General features: G+C 37.0%; 1 protein-coding gene across 4 annotated transcripts in view; it reads left to right on the plus strand.

Annotated features, from left to right (window-relative positions):
• Window positions 1-2,940: 2,940 nt before the first annotated feature.
• Window positions 2,941-15,890, plus strand: part of tln2a (talin 2a) — a 56,419-nt gene continuing 43,469 nt past the window's right edge. Inside the window, exon 1 of one of the 4 annotated variants that reach the window (XM_055202546.2) lies at window positions 2,941-3,086. The gene's annotated coding sequence lies outside the window, so the exon portion shown is untranslated. Of the gene's footprint in view, window positions 3,087-15,270; window positions 15,355-15,890 lie in introns of those variants that run through there. The other 3 variants (XM_055202526.2, XM_055202555.2, XM_055202537.2) reach the window with 3 other exon arrangements.

The raw sequence follows: 15,890 nt of genomic DNA on the forward strand, positions 1-15,890 counted from the left end.
ATATAATAAATAAAAAATATATAGGACCAAATTGCTGCTGCATGATAGCATTGAGGTAATTGTTACTATTATATACCGTACAAATGCATATAATGCATGTTTAATATTTTATTGATATTCGCAGATCTGCACAATCCACAATGTGGCAACTTTGATATTTAGGTGCACAGTTTAGACCAGTAGTTGTAGATAACTCAAATCAAAAGTCTTTTTCTTTGTTGGATGAGATAAAATATGTTACAAAGTACTGTACTGTGGGTTTACATGTACAAGGAATTTGTCTTGGTGTACGGGTGGACAAAGAAAATTGTACAAAACATATAGAAATATCAACAGTGAAAAATGACATTCATTGTACATAAGTGCAGGATATATAAAGTGGGCCCAAAAGCACACATTTGAGGTAAAATGTGTATTTTTGAGAGTTGTGTGCTTAGAAGTTGGATTTTTGTTAGTGGAAAATTAATCTGTTATAAAGTGTAATTCCTGTGTGATCCCCATGCAACCTTGAAAAGCAAAGTTATCTTATATGGTGTCTGGACATACATAGGTTTGAAGTCTTTTTGTGCTAAATGTTTTATGTCTAAACATGTTGTCTCAAGATCTTAATGGAGTAAATAGACACTGTTAGTATCCACGCCCATTATTCACATTGCCATTGGGGCACTCTTAAGTCCTCTCAATGGAGCAAGAAAGGGAAACAGAAAATGACATTTAACAATATTATTGCAACTCACGTACATTCAAATTAAATGTGTGTGTGTTTTTTTAAGTATGCTTTTCACAATGCTGATATTTTTCATAAGCTTTTTTAAAGCATGGTGGCAACCATGGGAACTGGAAGGTAGTGTGTTTAGATTAGCAGATGACGAAACCTTGTAAAGTACCAGAGTTGGGGTAGCACATATCTCCAGGCTGTCACATTCAAACAAATTTATACAAACATGCACACATGCACAAAACTTGTATGACAAAATGTATTACATGCACAAACTGTTGTTGGATGTTAATTATTAATCTATCTGATATTAAAATAAGCTACAAAAACTGCAGTATATTTGTTTTGTATTCAACATTAAAAACAATGGCATCTGTTACAAAGAAAAGCATGGGCTGAATGCCAAATGCCAAACAAACACGCCATCATAAAGTAAACGACAGACTGCACTGTAAAGAATTTATGTGAAATAAAAGTGCAACAGCCCCACCTACAGGCAAATAGCTGTAAATGTAGCTTTTATTTATAAAGTAAACGCACCGACTCGTCCAAAGGCGAAAGCTGTAAAAATGCCTTGTTGCACTTACATTTTTAAGTTTAATCAACTTGAAATTGCAATCAATTTCAACTTTCTTGACTAGTGAGAAGTTGCTGTACATTATAAAAATAATGTAAAGCTGTAATTCAACTTAATTTTTTATAATTTATCAGCTCCTTACTAGTTAAGATAGTTGAAATGAATTGTTAATTTAAGTAGATTAAACTTAAAAAGTGCAACAAGATTTTTTTTTCCAACATTTTAGTGTATCATAAATAAATCACAAATAAACTGTGTTAAACGTTGTTTTACATATATGCAAGCTTAAATCTGCAGCCTATATCAAGATGTATATTTGTATATGAAGGATTTTGAATTATCATCAACACTGTGTTCAGTTTGTAATTTTTTTTATACCAATATCTTTACATTTTTAAACCCATTTTTAAATTCATGTTATAGATGTTAACCATGTTTTATATGGTAAAACTAGTATTTCTTCATACTTAGCCAGTTAGAGATTTATATTATTAAAGTCTCACGGAATTCATTTCATTGCTGCAATAAAATATTTTGTGTAGTTGTTACAGATATTTTAACAATATTAATACACCTTTTAAAGCACAATCCTTACTCACATAGCATAATTGTGATTTATTACAAGTGACAGAAGTGATGATGTGACAAAAGGGTGAGTTATTTACTTTCTATTAGTCATTTCGTTTGATTTATTTAAGCCAATTTGCGAAACGTATGCAAAAATGTTAAAAAGTGTAATGACAAACAGCAGACAGGAAATATCAATATTTCAACTCTGTAGTCCTGGGAAATTGGGAATCTAAAGATACCTTGAAACTATTCAATCCAAGCTTGATTTGTGTAATTCTCTTTGGATTTTATGACCAGTAGATGGTGCTGTTTCCAAACCGACCAGATGCCGCAGGTCATTATGACAATCACTAAATCACTTCAAAGCATTGCTAAGCTGTAGCCTCCCATAATCTCTCTTTTCATTAACTCAGCACAATGAAGAAACTTGAGCAAAATGTTTTTAGATCATCTTCTATTTTGTCTTTAAAGATTACATTTAAATAAACATGAACAAACACATAGGGACCTGCATACCTCCAGGCTTTTTGCAGGTCAACTGTGCAGGTCAGTGATCTACCTGAGCTCTGTCATAATGAGTCCTTACGCCCATGCTCTCTGGTTTCTCACTCCACAGACTATAGAATTACTTAGCGAGTGTCAAATGTGTGTCCCCTTTAAAATTCTAAACACCCCTACAAGCAGCCTTAAGTAATTCATTGCATGTTTTACATTGAATGGGTTACCACCATAATGTGTGTGTTTTCATCTGGAAGATGTCACTTTTACACACCATGTAAGTGTTTGCAGGTGCTTGCTGTGTTCCACATCCAGAAAATCTCTGAAACATTAATATACTGCCCTTTTTTTGGAACAATGGCATTGGTCACTTTTACAATACCAATTAGGTACAATAGTTTTTCCATATATTACTATATAAATATGACACCTCAATGTGGTAATAGTTTAGAATACATAATACATTACATGCAATAAATGATTATGTATATAAACTGACAACAAAACACTTTGGATAGAGGACTACACGTCGGGACTACATTCCCAGTCATTCCAAAATTTATGACGCATTTCCTCCCTTGCCCCGCTTTAGTAATCGGCTGCGCTCGGTGAATTCCGTAAGTCGAGAAGGGATTTACTCTAAAGAGGCAGGAGGAGACCGTAGTTTACTGTGCATCGAGGTGTTGTGAGCTTGCAATGAAACTGCGGTAAACAAACTCACCGGTAAGATTCAGTGTACTCGCATTTTAGTCCTCTGCGAAATGTGTGGAAAATATTTCGTGATCGCTCTTTGTTTTAATGTGATACGCGTTTACATACGATCAGTGTGTGTTGAATGGATTGGGATTTAGAGGTGCGTGGAAATAAGCCGTGTGTGCTGGACAGGGACGTGCTCTCAGAGACCTTATCCGATCTGACATGATACACATGCTTCAACAGTTGTTAATGACGAGATGATTGTGTGAATCGATAAAACGCATTGTAATAATGCGCATTGTTTTTTGGAAGTTAAACAGCATAGACCTTGCCTCTTAAATGCGAAGAGTGATTTGTATTTGCATCAAGGCAAATTTTCGTGTTTGTGTTGCCCTTATTTTTTCACGAGATCTTTAGTGGCTGTCTATGAAAGAAAACGTAATTTTTGTATGAATTACACGAGTTTCAAACTTAATGAGTTTTTTTTTTTTTGGTCTTTATGAGTGATTGTTAACTTTTGCGGACTAAAATTGGAAGCCGCCACGTTCAACATCTAATTCAGCTGCTTGTGTGTTTAATAACTTTTTTGCTATTTCATATAACACATTGCAGTTTTTTAAGGGACGTTTGCTTCCAATGCTTTATCAGGACAATAGCTATGATTAAAATAATTAATTCGTTTAACATACTCATGTTTGTTTTTAACCAAACACTATACGATAGTTGTAAATCCTGTACCACTCAGTTTAAACGCGATATATCGTTTTACATGGTTCTCTTTTATGTTTCTCATTACACTATAAATAACATTTTAAAATAAAACGTGTTTGAACGTTGTAAACTACATAGAAAACATCCCCCAAATAACATCACAGGATGAGCTTCAATGGGAATACGTGTTTTTTATTTGACGCTTCAGGCACATGTAGCCCATGCTGAGGCCACACCCCTTTGCGTCATCAAATTTAAATACCCCACATGCATAACAACCATATAAACATTATGGTGTTAATTTATCTTTGAGGATGATTTCATTCATTGTTTAAGAAATGTTTTGTTATACTTAAGCAATTTTGTGGCTTTTATGGTGTTGTCATTTGATTTTCATTGGCAGTGCTGTTACTGCGTTGCAATCATTTTGTGGAAATTTGGCAGACATGTTACATTTCATCTTCAGATTGTTATGACTAGATAGTGATAGGCATTTTTGATTAATCATTTGGAGAAAGTTAAAACAAGTTTTTTTTTTTTACAATTTTTTTGACACTTTGAGTTAATGTAATAAGGTCTGCCAGCTCTTTTCTGTTAAGAGTTCAGATTTGCAGATTAAGACACATGGTCTTGATAAAGTTTTATGCTCTTTTATCTTTATCAGCACTCTAGATTTTCTGTTCTGCTTTTAAAGTATTACGTTTATCGCGCAGTCGTCTTACTGTCTGCTTACTGTGTGAGTCAGCTTACAGTCTATGGTATGGAGTGATGGACTGCTGATGCTGATGAACCCAGTAGCTTGGGAAAAGGCATCAAGTAGAGTAGTGTCTCCTATCCTTTGATAAACTGCAGCTGCTGTTTATCACATCTGTCCCTTTTAATGGTAGTTGCCCATGGGTCATTCCTTTTGGCAAGAATCCTTGTATTCAGGATTCAGCATATATATATATATATACACACTGTATATGCGAACATGCTTATTGACTTTTTGCTAGTGAGTCATCACTTGTCATCTTCTGCACTATACCATTGCATATTTTCTCTCTTAGTTACATATCATACTGTAAAAGTAAAAGCATAAAGCAAGTGTGCACAAATAAATAAACTTAAATGTTACTTTTCTCCAGATAATTTACTCGCCACCATGTCATCCAAAATGTTGATGTCTTTCTTTGTTCAGTCGAGAAGAAATTATGTTTTTTGAGGAAAACATTGCAGAATTTTTCTCATTTTAATGGACTTTAATAGAGCCCAACATTTAATTCTTAACTCAACACGTAACAGTTTTTTTCAACGGAGTTTCAAAGGAATATAAACGATCCCAAACGAGGCATAAGGGTCTTATCTAGCGAAACGATTGTCATTTTTGACAAGAAAAATAAAAAATATCCACTTTTAAACCACAACTTCTCATCTAGATCCGGTCGTGATGCGTCAGCGTGACCCCACGCAATACGCCATGACGTCAAGAGGTCACAGAGGACAAACGCGAAACTCCGCCCCAGTGTTTACAAATGTGTTGAAAGAGGAATGTTCCTACGGTGTTGAATGTCAACTGATACTAATTAATGTCTTTGTGTCAGTTTATTGTTTACAATTGTCCGCAAATTTGCATTTTATATATGTAACACGTGACCTCCCTATGTCACTATGCATTTACGTTAGGTCACGCTGGACCGGGTCTAGACGAGAAGTTGTGGTTTAAAAGTGTATATTTTTTATTTTTCTTGTCAAAAATGACAATCGTTTCGCTAGATAAGACCCTTATGCCTCGTTTGTGATTGTTTATAGTCCTTTGAAACTCCGTTGAAAAAAACTGTTAAGTGTTAAGTATTAAATGTTGGGCTCTACCAAAGTCCATCAAAACGAGAAAAATCCTGGAATGCTTCCCTCAAAAAACACAACTTCCTCTCGACTGAACAAAGAAAGACATCAACATCCCGGATGACATGGTGGTGAGTAAATTATCTGGATTTTTCTTTTAAGAAAATGGAATATTCCTTTAATGTTTTAAAATGCATTTTCATGATACCAGCATAGGCTGGTATTTTAAATGTGAACTTCAAAAAGTCAATTTATTTGGTCTCTTTTCTTTTTTTAAATTGAGTTGCACAAGATTTTTTTAAAGTGGTAGTCTGGGTTAACACAAACCTGTTGCTTATGTAAACGGTATAGCATTGGTTTATATATATGCATTTGCCTATACAGCTTACACTGGACCACCTACAGTCCTAGTATATTGAGGGACATGTGTTTGTTTATTGCTGAACAGGAATGGAAGCAAGTACACAGGTGTATGTGAGTGCATACTTTTGAGGTTTTTAATTGGGTCTGTCTCAGCACACCTCCCATGTGATGGCCAAACCCACACTGTGGCCCAATGTACTATTTTCTAGGATACAATCCAGAGCATCAGAAAGCGTTTCTTGCAGTATTTGAACATAGTCTTAGTTTTAATATGCACAGTTTATACATAACTTGACGTGCCAACCTAAGTTTAACCCCCACCTCCATATGCAGCGGTTATAATTAGCAGGGGTGTCAGTGGGTGTGTGGTGGTTGTCACATCCTTTAGCTGAAGTCAACGGCATACTAGAGTGATTGCATACTATACTTCCAGATATTACATTGTCACTGTTATTTTTTTAATTCTGACCTATACATTTACTCAGATCATTGGATACGTTGTCACTCATTGTCCTTTTTTGTTTCTCGTTGTTGTGCACTTTTTTTGTAAATGCTGTTGACGTATTACATTTGTAGGTATTACCATTAGGATGGTAACGCTTCACAGTAAGATTGTATTTGTTAACATCATTATGCATTAACTAACATGAGCTAAAAATTAACGATACCACAACATTTTTTAATCTTAGTTCATGTTAATTTCAGCAATATTTAAAACAGAATGCAACTGTTAACATTAGCTAATGCAAAATGAACTAACATGAACAATTTTATTGATTAACATTAGATTTTCAGCATTTAATAATCTTTGTTAAAGTGGTTCATGATTCCTAATTCATTTACTAATAACAACCAAAGCCAGACTATCAAGTGTTTCCATTAGAACTACGTAATGATATATAAATAGTTATGTGCTAGTTTGCTGGGAAATTGGTTTGGTGCAAAAGTGTTCTTATTTTCTTAATAAAATAAGATGCATTACCTTTCATTTGTAACTTTCTCATTTTATTTGCAGCTTGATGGACTCAAACCAAATAACATTTTATTAATTTAGGCAGACACAGAATATCTTTATAAAAGCCTTGAGGTCTAAGGCCTGCTGTTGCTAAAAAACAGATCCAGGTCAGCCTGATATATCAGGAGCGTCTGCAACTGCTTCTCTTCAGAGTGGCTCACTGGATCGTCATGTTCCCCTTTCGTTTGCTAGAAGGGGCTCTTTAAAAAGGTGCTATTCCCAGTGCTAAGGTACTATGGAGGTTCTTGTGAGCCGCTGTCACGTGTGCACATTCCGCAGGAACGGTAGATGAGTGATCAAAGGAATGTGTTGAATGTCTTCCTAGAAAGAGAGAAATACAGTGGACTGAAGCTAGGATTGTTGTACAAATGCATATAGTAAAGGACATCACCCAGGTCAATTGAATGAAACGGTATAGCATGGTGCTAGCAAGGCCAAGATCAAAGTTTGAGTCCTTGGAGATGTATTAACAGATAAATATACCTTCAATGCAATTTCAATCGCTATTTTGTTTAAATGTCTTGCGAACGCATACATTTAAATCAATAGAGTTTAAGGAAACGCATTGTAAAATTCCATACGCTGCTCTCTCTTTAAGTACAGTTCTTCTTTGGGAATACAGCGTAATTTTGCCCTTTGACACAAGGCTCAATATGGTTACATGAAATCAGAGAGTGTGGAGGCTTTTTTGAGCCAGTCTACAGCTGCCTTGGAGGTGTATATATGCTACATGGATGCTTCCCATTTCCTTTTATTGTAGAGCTGAACATTTTGACTTTTTTTAAAACTAGCTTTTAATTTAGTTTGCAATGTGATGATTTTGAGTAGAAAGCTGCTTAAATGGTTATGGGCACTAAGATGTTTTCCTTTCATCTTTTTTGGCATGCATACAATTTTAAACTGTGGATAGATAATGGGGAGAAGCATAGGGCATGCACAGAGAATCACCCCTATCAAAACCTTATATTTAAAGGGACATTCAACTTAATCGCGCTAAAAATAACCAAAGAGTTTTAATATTTTTCCTATTTAAAACTTGACTCTTCTGTAGTTACATCGTGTATTAAGACTGACAGAAATTTTCGAGGCAGATATCGCCCCATTCAGACAGCCAACGACAAGCAGTAGCAGAGCGACACGTTCTCATTCATTTCAATGGAAACCTGGCGACTTCCGGCGACACGAGCGAAAGTGACCGTTGGCGACCGTATGGGCGTGTCCCTGGACGCGAGAAAGTTAAGAAAAGTTTAACTTTATGCAAATGTCGAGCGACTTTCGGGAGCGACTACCAATGAGAACAAAGCAGTGGAGTTCACGTCATCCTTCTCTCGTCAGTTACTGGCGTGGATGGTACTCATTTGTTTATGACAAGCAGATTTAGAAACGCCTCATTGAAAGAGACAAGCGACACACGGCGATAACGTCGCTGGCTGTCTGAACGAGGGGTATGGATAGGAACTATACTCTTATTCTGGCGTAATAATCAAGGACTTTGCTGATGTAACATGGCTGCAGCAGGCGTAGTGATATTACACAGTGCCTAAAAATAGTCCCCTGCTATTGAAAGTAACCAAGGGGACTAATTTTGGGCACTGCGTAATATCACTACGCCTGCTGCAGCCATGTTACATCAGCAAAGTCATTACTCTCAAACTGGCGTATTAGTCATAGTTCCCAGCCATATCTGCCTAGAAAATCGCAACTTTTAATTTTCTGTCAGTCTTCGTACACGATGTAACTACAGAAGAGTCAAGTTTTAAATAGGAAAAATATTGAAACTCTTTGGTTATTTTTTAGCGTGATGCTAATGGTCTAATCAGATTCAATGGATTATGCTAAGCTATGCTAAAAGTGCTAGTGCCAGACCCAGAGATCAGCTAAATAGATTCCAAAACTGTAAGATTCAAATGTTTAACTCTAGGGGAGCTGGAAAATGAGCATATTTTCAAAAAAAGTGGAATGTCCCTTTAACAAAGAGTTTAGGTGACCTAAAATAGCAAAAAGAGAAGATTAAGAGCACAATCGTGTTAGCGGAGGTAATAAAGACTGACACCTTCTGTTCACCTTGTTCATCTCTTATTCTGTGTGTCCAGCAACTCATTGCAAGTATTATAAACATGCAAACAAGTTCACTTACATTTATATATCTGTAAATATAGCTCTGTATATATAGCTTAGCAACACAGTTCTTTAAATGTCTCCCGTGGTCCCAAATGACGGAGGGTCTATAAAGTGAACATTGCGTGGGTATTTCTTCATCACATGACAGCATGGGTCTTGGGTTTGTTTTTTTAATATTCTTTTAAAATAACACCTTATTATTAATGATAGTAACATTTTAGAAACATACTTACTTTAATTGGTTTAATTAGACATGTTTTAGGGTTTTCCCACAGTTCTGTTGGGAAAGCATGACATTTATTTGACACCTATATGGTGATAAATAGTCAGGTTTTGTGAAGAAACTGCAGTGACCTAGGTTTGACTCAGGATATCAAGGCTTAGTTTAGTTTAAAAGCACTTTTCATAAATGTTAGTTTGACTGGCAAAACACTTCCCCACTCATCTTTATGCAGTGTCCAAAATTATCTGTCTCCGAGAGTCTAAAAGATAGACCGAATCTCAGCTTACTACTTTCTTGGCCCCTCTCTGTCTTTCTAAAGTTGGAATCTGCCTTGACGAAGAGATGCTAATATTTGCCAACCATCCAGTTGACCTTCACAGTGCCCTGTGTTGAGTAACTTATGAAGATGTTTTGAATTTAGACGTGAACTTCATTTGTTGAGCAAGTTCACATCTGCATCTCTCTGCATTCAAAGACAGTGCTTGGTTAATTTTACAAAGGGAACCATTTATAAAAATGAGAATCCCTTTCAGTCAGTCAAGTTTTTCCAAACACATTGAGACCAATTGTTTTCAGAGAAACTCAAAATTGCAAGTCCTTCAATGAAAAATTGTGCTCACTATGTGACATTGCTAGCATTCATGTTTCCATACAATCCATACATTTACACAGATCATATAGCAGACTTTGGAGCCCGGTGTTACCTCTCAAATCTCTATATAAGGTGATGTGCTGTTTGTTTATGGGTTGAGGGCCACACCAGTGGGTTTCCAGCTAAGATCTAGTGTTGTATGTCTGGGTTAACAGGAAAAACCTATCGTGTCCTGCTCCGTGACACCTACCCCCTCTCCTGCCTCTCAAATATGGAGGACTTTTTTTAAGAGAGTCATGAGAGCCCCAGCTGGATTCTATTACATGTAGACTGCGTAGTACTAATCGAATGTTGAAAATAGCCTTTTATTTGTGCTGAATACTCATGGAGTTCCCTAATGCAGCTGGATGGATAAACCGACCAGAACAAATTATCCAGGCCAATAACTCTTGACTGGCATGTTTACTGGAAGAGAATGCGATGTATCTTCTGAGGTGTACTTCGTCGTACGAGACATGACGTCTGTGACCTGATCTTTGATCTGTTACAGCTGTGTGCTCTGATGTCATAGTTGTGGCTCTGAAAATCGTATAATCAGCAGCTTAGATGTGGGCAGCGTCACGGCGGCGGTTTCTTCTGGCAATATAAGTCATTTGTTAAACTATGCAAATTATGTTCTAGTGACTACTCGTAGCCTAAATGTGTATATTTGGAGCAGAACATTTGTGATGCTGAATCTAAATGATCTAATTTGTTGTACATGCAGTGTGAGTAATAGCCTCATTAGGCAGAGGTTTTAGTTGCTCATTTATATTCATATACAGCTTTGATCCGAGTTGCTCATTTTTCACTTGAAAGGATGTTTTATGATGGTTTTTGAAGGAGTATAGAGACAGAGCGCCGTTATGCAAATTTGAAAACCACGCCCACCGGGGGGGAAAGCGATCCAACAGTCTCCATTGACTTTGTATTGCGAGAAGCCGCCTCCTTGTCATTTCTGGCTTATAACAAAAAACTGAATAATGCCTAAAAGCTGCTGTGTGACAATATGTACAGCTAACAAGCCAAAGAACCCAGAAATAAGTTTTTATAAGCTGTCGAGCCGTAAAACCCAGTCTTTAAGGAGAATAAAGTGGATCACCGACTACGTTTCCCCCTAGTGGACGCAGTTCTACTAATAGTATTACTATGAAAAGTTGGCTGTATCCATTTCTGTGTCTTTAAACGCTCGTTTTTTGGGGTCGACAGCTTATAAAAACTTATTTACAGATTAAACTTAAAAACAGATTAATACCTAAAAGCTGCTGTGTGACAAGGTGTACATCTAACAACCCAAACAAACCAAATACGTTTTTATAAGCTTTCAACTTCAAAAAAAACGAGCGTTTAAAGACACAGAAATGGAAACAGGCAACTTTTCATAGTACTCCTATTAGTAAAACTGCGTCCAATAGGGGGAAACGTAGTCGGCGATCCACTTTATTCTCCTGGGTTTTACGGCTCGACAGCTTATAAAAACTTATTTCTGGGTTCTTTGGCTTGTTAGCTGTACATATTGTCACACAGCACCTTTTAGGCATTATTCAGTTTTTTGTTATAAGCCAGAAATGACAAGGAGGCGGCTTCTCGCAATACAAAGTCAATGGAGACTGTTGGATTGCTTTCCCCCCGGTGGGTGTGGTTTTCAGGTTATGACGCGCTGCGCTCTGTCTCTATGGCGTGCAGGGGTGTAGTTTTCGGGGGTGATACCCTCCCAGTATTTAAACATTTAATTAAAAATTCTTTTTTTATATATTGACACTTCAACCCCCCAATGTTCAAACCAAATCTTCCCCTTGTCTCTGATGTGTAGTCAGAGTTTAGTTACAAGTTGGGTGTTGGTGTTAATACAGTCATTAAACCAGCTAATGACTAGCAGAGGGTGCTGATTGGGTACTTGGCTGCAGTGGGAGGAGTTTTTACAAATGTTAAAAGCCCTATTCGGACGGGATTAGGTTTACAGGGGGACCTCTGAGAAAATTGTGCTTCTCAGAGGTCCTCTGTGTTTTTAATCCTGTCCGAATCGGCCATGTCTGTGTTTTTCTCTGACGACCTCCATAAGAATTCCAGAGCAATTTACCTACTGTTTTTCGCCGAACTCAGAGGTCCTCTGAGAAATGCAATCCTGTCCGGATGCAAATGTCTGTGTTTGCCTGCAATATCTTAAAAAAAAGCAGTTCTTGTTGTGTTTTGGCCAACGTGATCTGCCGTAAGGTCTTACTAACGCGCTTATATTGTACTTCCTGAGTCCCGTTCATTCAGATATGGATTTTTTTACAATTCGGCGAAATAAAATAATTAAATCAAGATGGTCTGTATATTAAACACTGTTAAGACTGGCCACTGTAATATCAGTAGGCTATAATGTAAACTGAACCTTATTTTGTTTAACTCCGGAATGGTAATGTTAATTAATAAAGATAATAAATTGTTATTAATCATTATTTCTTCATTTCTTTGGGTTTATTATAAGCTAGTTATTTAAAATACGTAGGCTACGTTAGTAGGATTTGTAAAAGTTCTTTTGATTGGTTAAAGTTAAATTAATAAATTACATCTGTAATAATTTGCAAAACATCAAACATTACAAACACGCATATCCAGAGCATGTGGTCTTCTGCAATGGCCAAATGCATGAAACAGACACACCCATCTCTTGAATAGACTGAAAATTGTAATCCCGTCCGAATCGGTACATAAAATCACAGACGTTGTGGGGTACACGCTGAAACTCAAACGTCGTTTGGAAAACTAATCCCGTTCGAATAGTGCTATAGTGTTGCATGTGAAGTCTCATATGATGCAAGATGTTTGCTATAGCTTAGAGAAAATATGTGCTAGGGCCGGGTAAAACTATAAATTCTCTGATTTTAATCGATTTTAAATTAAACTACACAATATCAATTCATAAAATCCCTAAATTAATTCTTTTTGTGCATGCTTTACTTTAGGGAGGGCTTGTAAGGAGTGCCAGATGGCCCGCGGCAAGAATAAATGATGGCCGAAATATCACTTGCATGCTTGGTCCAGTGCAACATTGTCATGAAAGTTTATCGGTTTGCACGTGTTTTAGGCTTTGCCAATTTAAATATTCAATGCTGGGTTCACTTTTCCTTGTGCTTGAATGCACATATTTACACAAAATTATTTCAAAATGCCACAATTATCCTCGTAAACGTAGTCTGTTGTGTAAATGTGAACAATTCAGAAAATAAGCGCATGTGTAACTGTATATTGGATCACTGCATTATCTGTCGGACTTAAAGTGACAGCACACCAAATAAACGGTATTTTAACATGGTTTAAGAGTTGGGTTCCTCATGCTAAACATAGGCAAAGTGTCAAAAAGCAGTTGGACGTGTTAAAGATTATTCTGTGCCGAATGCACCTAAGACCTAAGCCTTACGTAATCGTATAATTTCTTTTTATGGCCAATTCCCCCAGAAAAGCACGCCCACACGTCAATCAGCAGGGGAGCAAGAACCAAGTATGCTAGAAGTCACAGGCATCACTTCACGCGACAGCTTTGTTTTATATCAAGACTCAACAATGGCACGAAAGAAGAAGTGTGTTTTTGGATTCAAGGAGAAGAAAGCCAGCATTATGGAAACATTGGATATAGTTTGCTTATCCGGGGTATCAGCAGAGTTTTGCGTGTGTGTTTGTTTAATGCTGGATTTTGTTGAAAAGTCCCAACCGGGTCATGAGTTGCATGTGGTAAGTAAGACGTCTGTGTTATGTTGGAAATAGGCGCGTAAGTGCATATTATATAAACGACACGAACATGTAGTGAATCATAAGTTATCCAGTGTTGTATACAGTGTTGCTTGGCTCGTGACTTGCTCCTCCCGCAGCTTGTGACTCGAATGTTTTTGTTCGTTTTCGGAAAGAATCGCTAGAGCTGATTTGTCTTTTATAAATCTGACAAGACTATTTGGAAATATGAAGGATGTAATATTACTCTATAGGTACTCAAGATTAACATTAGATATGCAGAAACAGCGTGTGTTATGGGAGCTTTAAGATAAAAAAAGGATCATGTTAGTTTTAGTGCTACACAGGTCTTTATTTGGATTTTAAATGTGTACAGCTTTGACACAAGACTGTTCATTTCAGAATTGGGCACCAAAATCATCACTATAGCTTGAGTCTCTGTACAGGCTTTTTCCCCTCAACACATCCATTGACCCCTGATAAAAAATCACACTGTTTGACGGCTTAAGCTAAGAAGAATAATTTGTTTTTCCACCCGAAACATAAAAAATGTAATCATTACCTTAAGGACAAACGTCATCTGCTATAGACCCAGAACATTCTGCAGGCTTTTCAGAGTTTCTTCAGAATAGACTTGGTTTACATTGTAAACTCAATCAGGCAGAACTGAGAGTTATTTTTGTAGTTATAGCTAACTAACAGCATAATTAAATTAGCTTAAATATTTAATGACTCATCCTTCAAGTTGCTAGGTAAAAATTTGTGAATGGCAGGCGCTCTACTGTAATTCTGTCGAAATCTGCAGCATACACAGATTCTGTGAGCTTGGCGATGGTTTACTAACTGCATCTCAATCTGTATCCCTACTATCAGTTTTTCAAGCCTGGAAGCTTACAGGAGAGTTGCTGATCCAGCAGCAATGATGCCTGTCTTTACATCGCAAGGCTGGCTAACTGCTAAGAGTCAACTGATCCATGTCAGCACCTTCACCTATGAATGGTTGAATAGAATTCATATCAGCCAGCTATTGGGAGATATTGGGATGAGTATGCTATCTATGCTTACTGTAGGCGTGCATGTGAGTTGCAGGATAAAAAAGAAAGTGATGATATAGTTGAACGTATATGGCACCCACAACCAAATCAATTTATGCATTTAGAACTGTTGTTTAGTTAACATTTATTAATGTATTTAAAATATCTGATTAAATAAATGTCACAGCTTTTGCTTTTGTGTGTCCGTTCACAAACTGAAGAGGGTCCACCCATGCAGGGGAGGCCAAGAGATTGACATGGGGCATGGGTGTGATACCAGTAATGCCCAGTTCAGTGATATTTTTAATCAGTGATTGACCAGAGCGAATCCTGCTTAAACACAGCAAAGGCTTATTGTTTATAGGATCTTGCAATAGATGCATAAAAAGCAAGCAGGATTGGCTGAGGATTGTCCTGTGAACTTCACTACCTACACATGCAAGTCATGCATGCTAGTGAGAGTCATGGCTGTTAGTCTCAATCCTCCCTAGGTATCATACTTTCTCACTCCCTAAATCTGTATTTCTCTCTTTCTCTTCGTCTGTCCTTGTTTATCAGAATGCTGTCTGCAACAGTCAGCAGCCTCCGAACATTTCATCTTCAATATTTTTTTCAGTGTTTTCTACAGTGCTGCATTTGGGAATTATCAACTTTATTTTGTAAGTATTTCGGTTCAGTGGTCTTTAATAGTTCTCTATTGGCTTAAATTACAAAGAGCTGATTTGATTATAGACTGTGAGTGAATTTCTTGTGGGTTTCATTGCATTCTTGTCAGAGCAGTGCTTTGAAGGCCTATATTCTGTGTCTGTATTTTGGCCAGGATTTGTAATGTTCTCCTCATCACTTAAATTTCCATTAAATGAAATAAACATGGGACTTGTTCCTTTAATTTTACAAAAATTATTTGAAAGCACCAGAGTGTACCAAAGTGCATCCTATGGTATAGTGGATATACTAGTATGCAGATGCTATGTATGCTTATGAGCACTACTGTATAAAACACCTGTGTATTTACAAAATAACTTGAGCATATCGTCGCTGTCCGATGAAAACCACGTATGTCCATTTTTAGACTGATTGAATGTCCAGGTTCATTTCCGTATACAGTATGCATCACACACCTGATCTTTTGTCCCCACCACTTTTCAACACAAACCGACGCCCCCTGCTGTCTAGCATTACCATGTCAGTGTAT

The sequence above is a fragment of the Misgurnus anguillicaudatus genome, chromosome 21, assembly GCF_027580225.2.
Source record: "Misgurnus anguillicaudatus chromosome 21, ASM2758022v2, whole genome shotgun sequence".
NCBI lineage: Eukaryota > Metazoa > Chordata > Actinopteri > Cypriniformes > Cobitidae > Misgurnus > Misgurnus anguillicaudatus.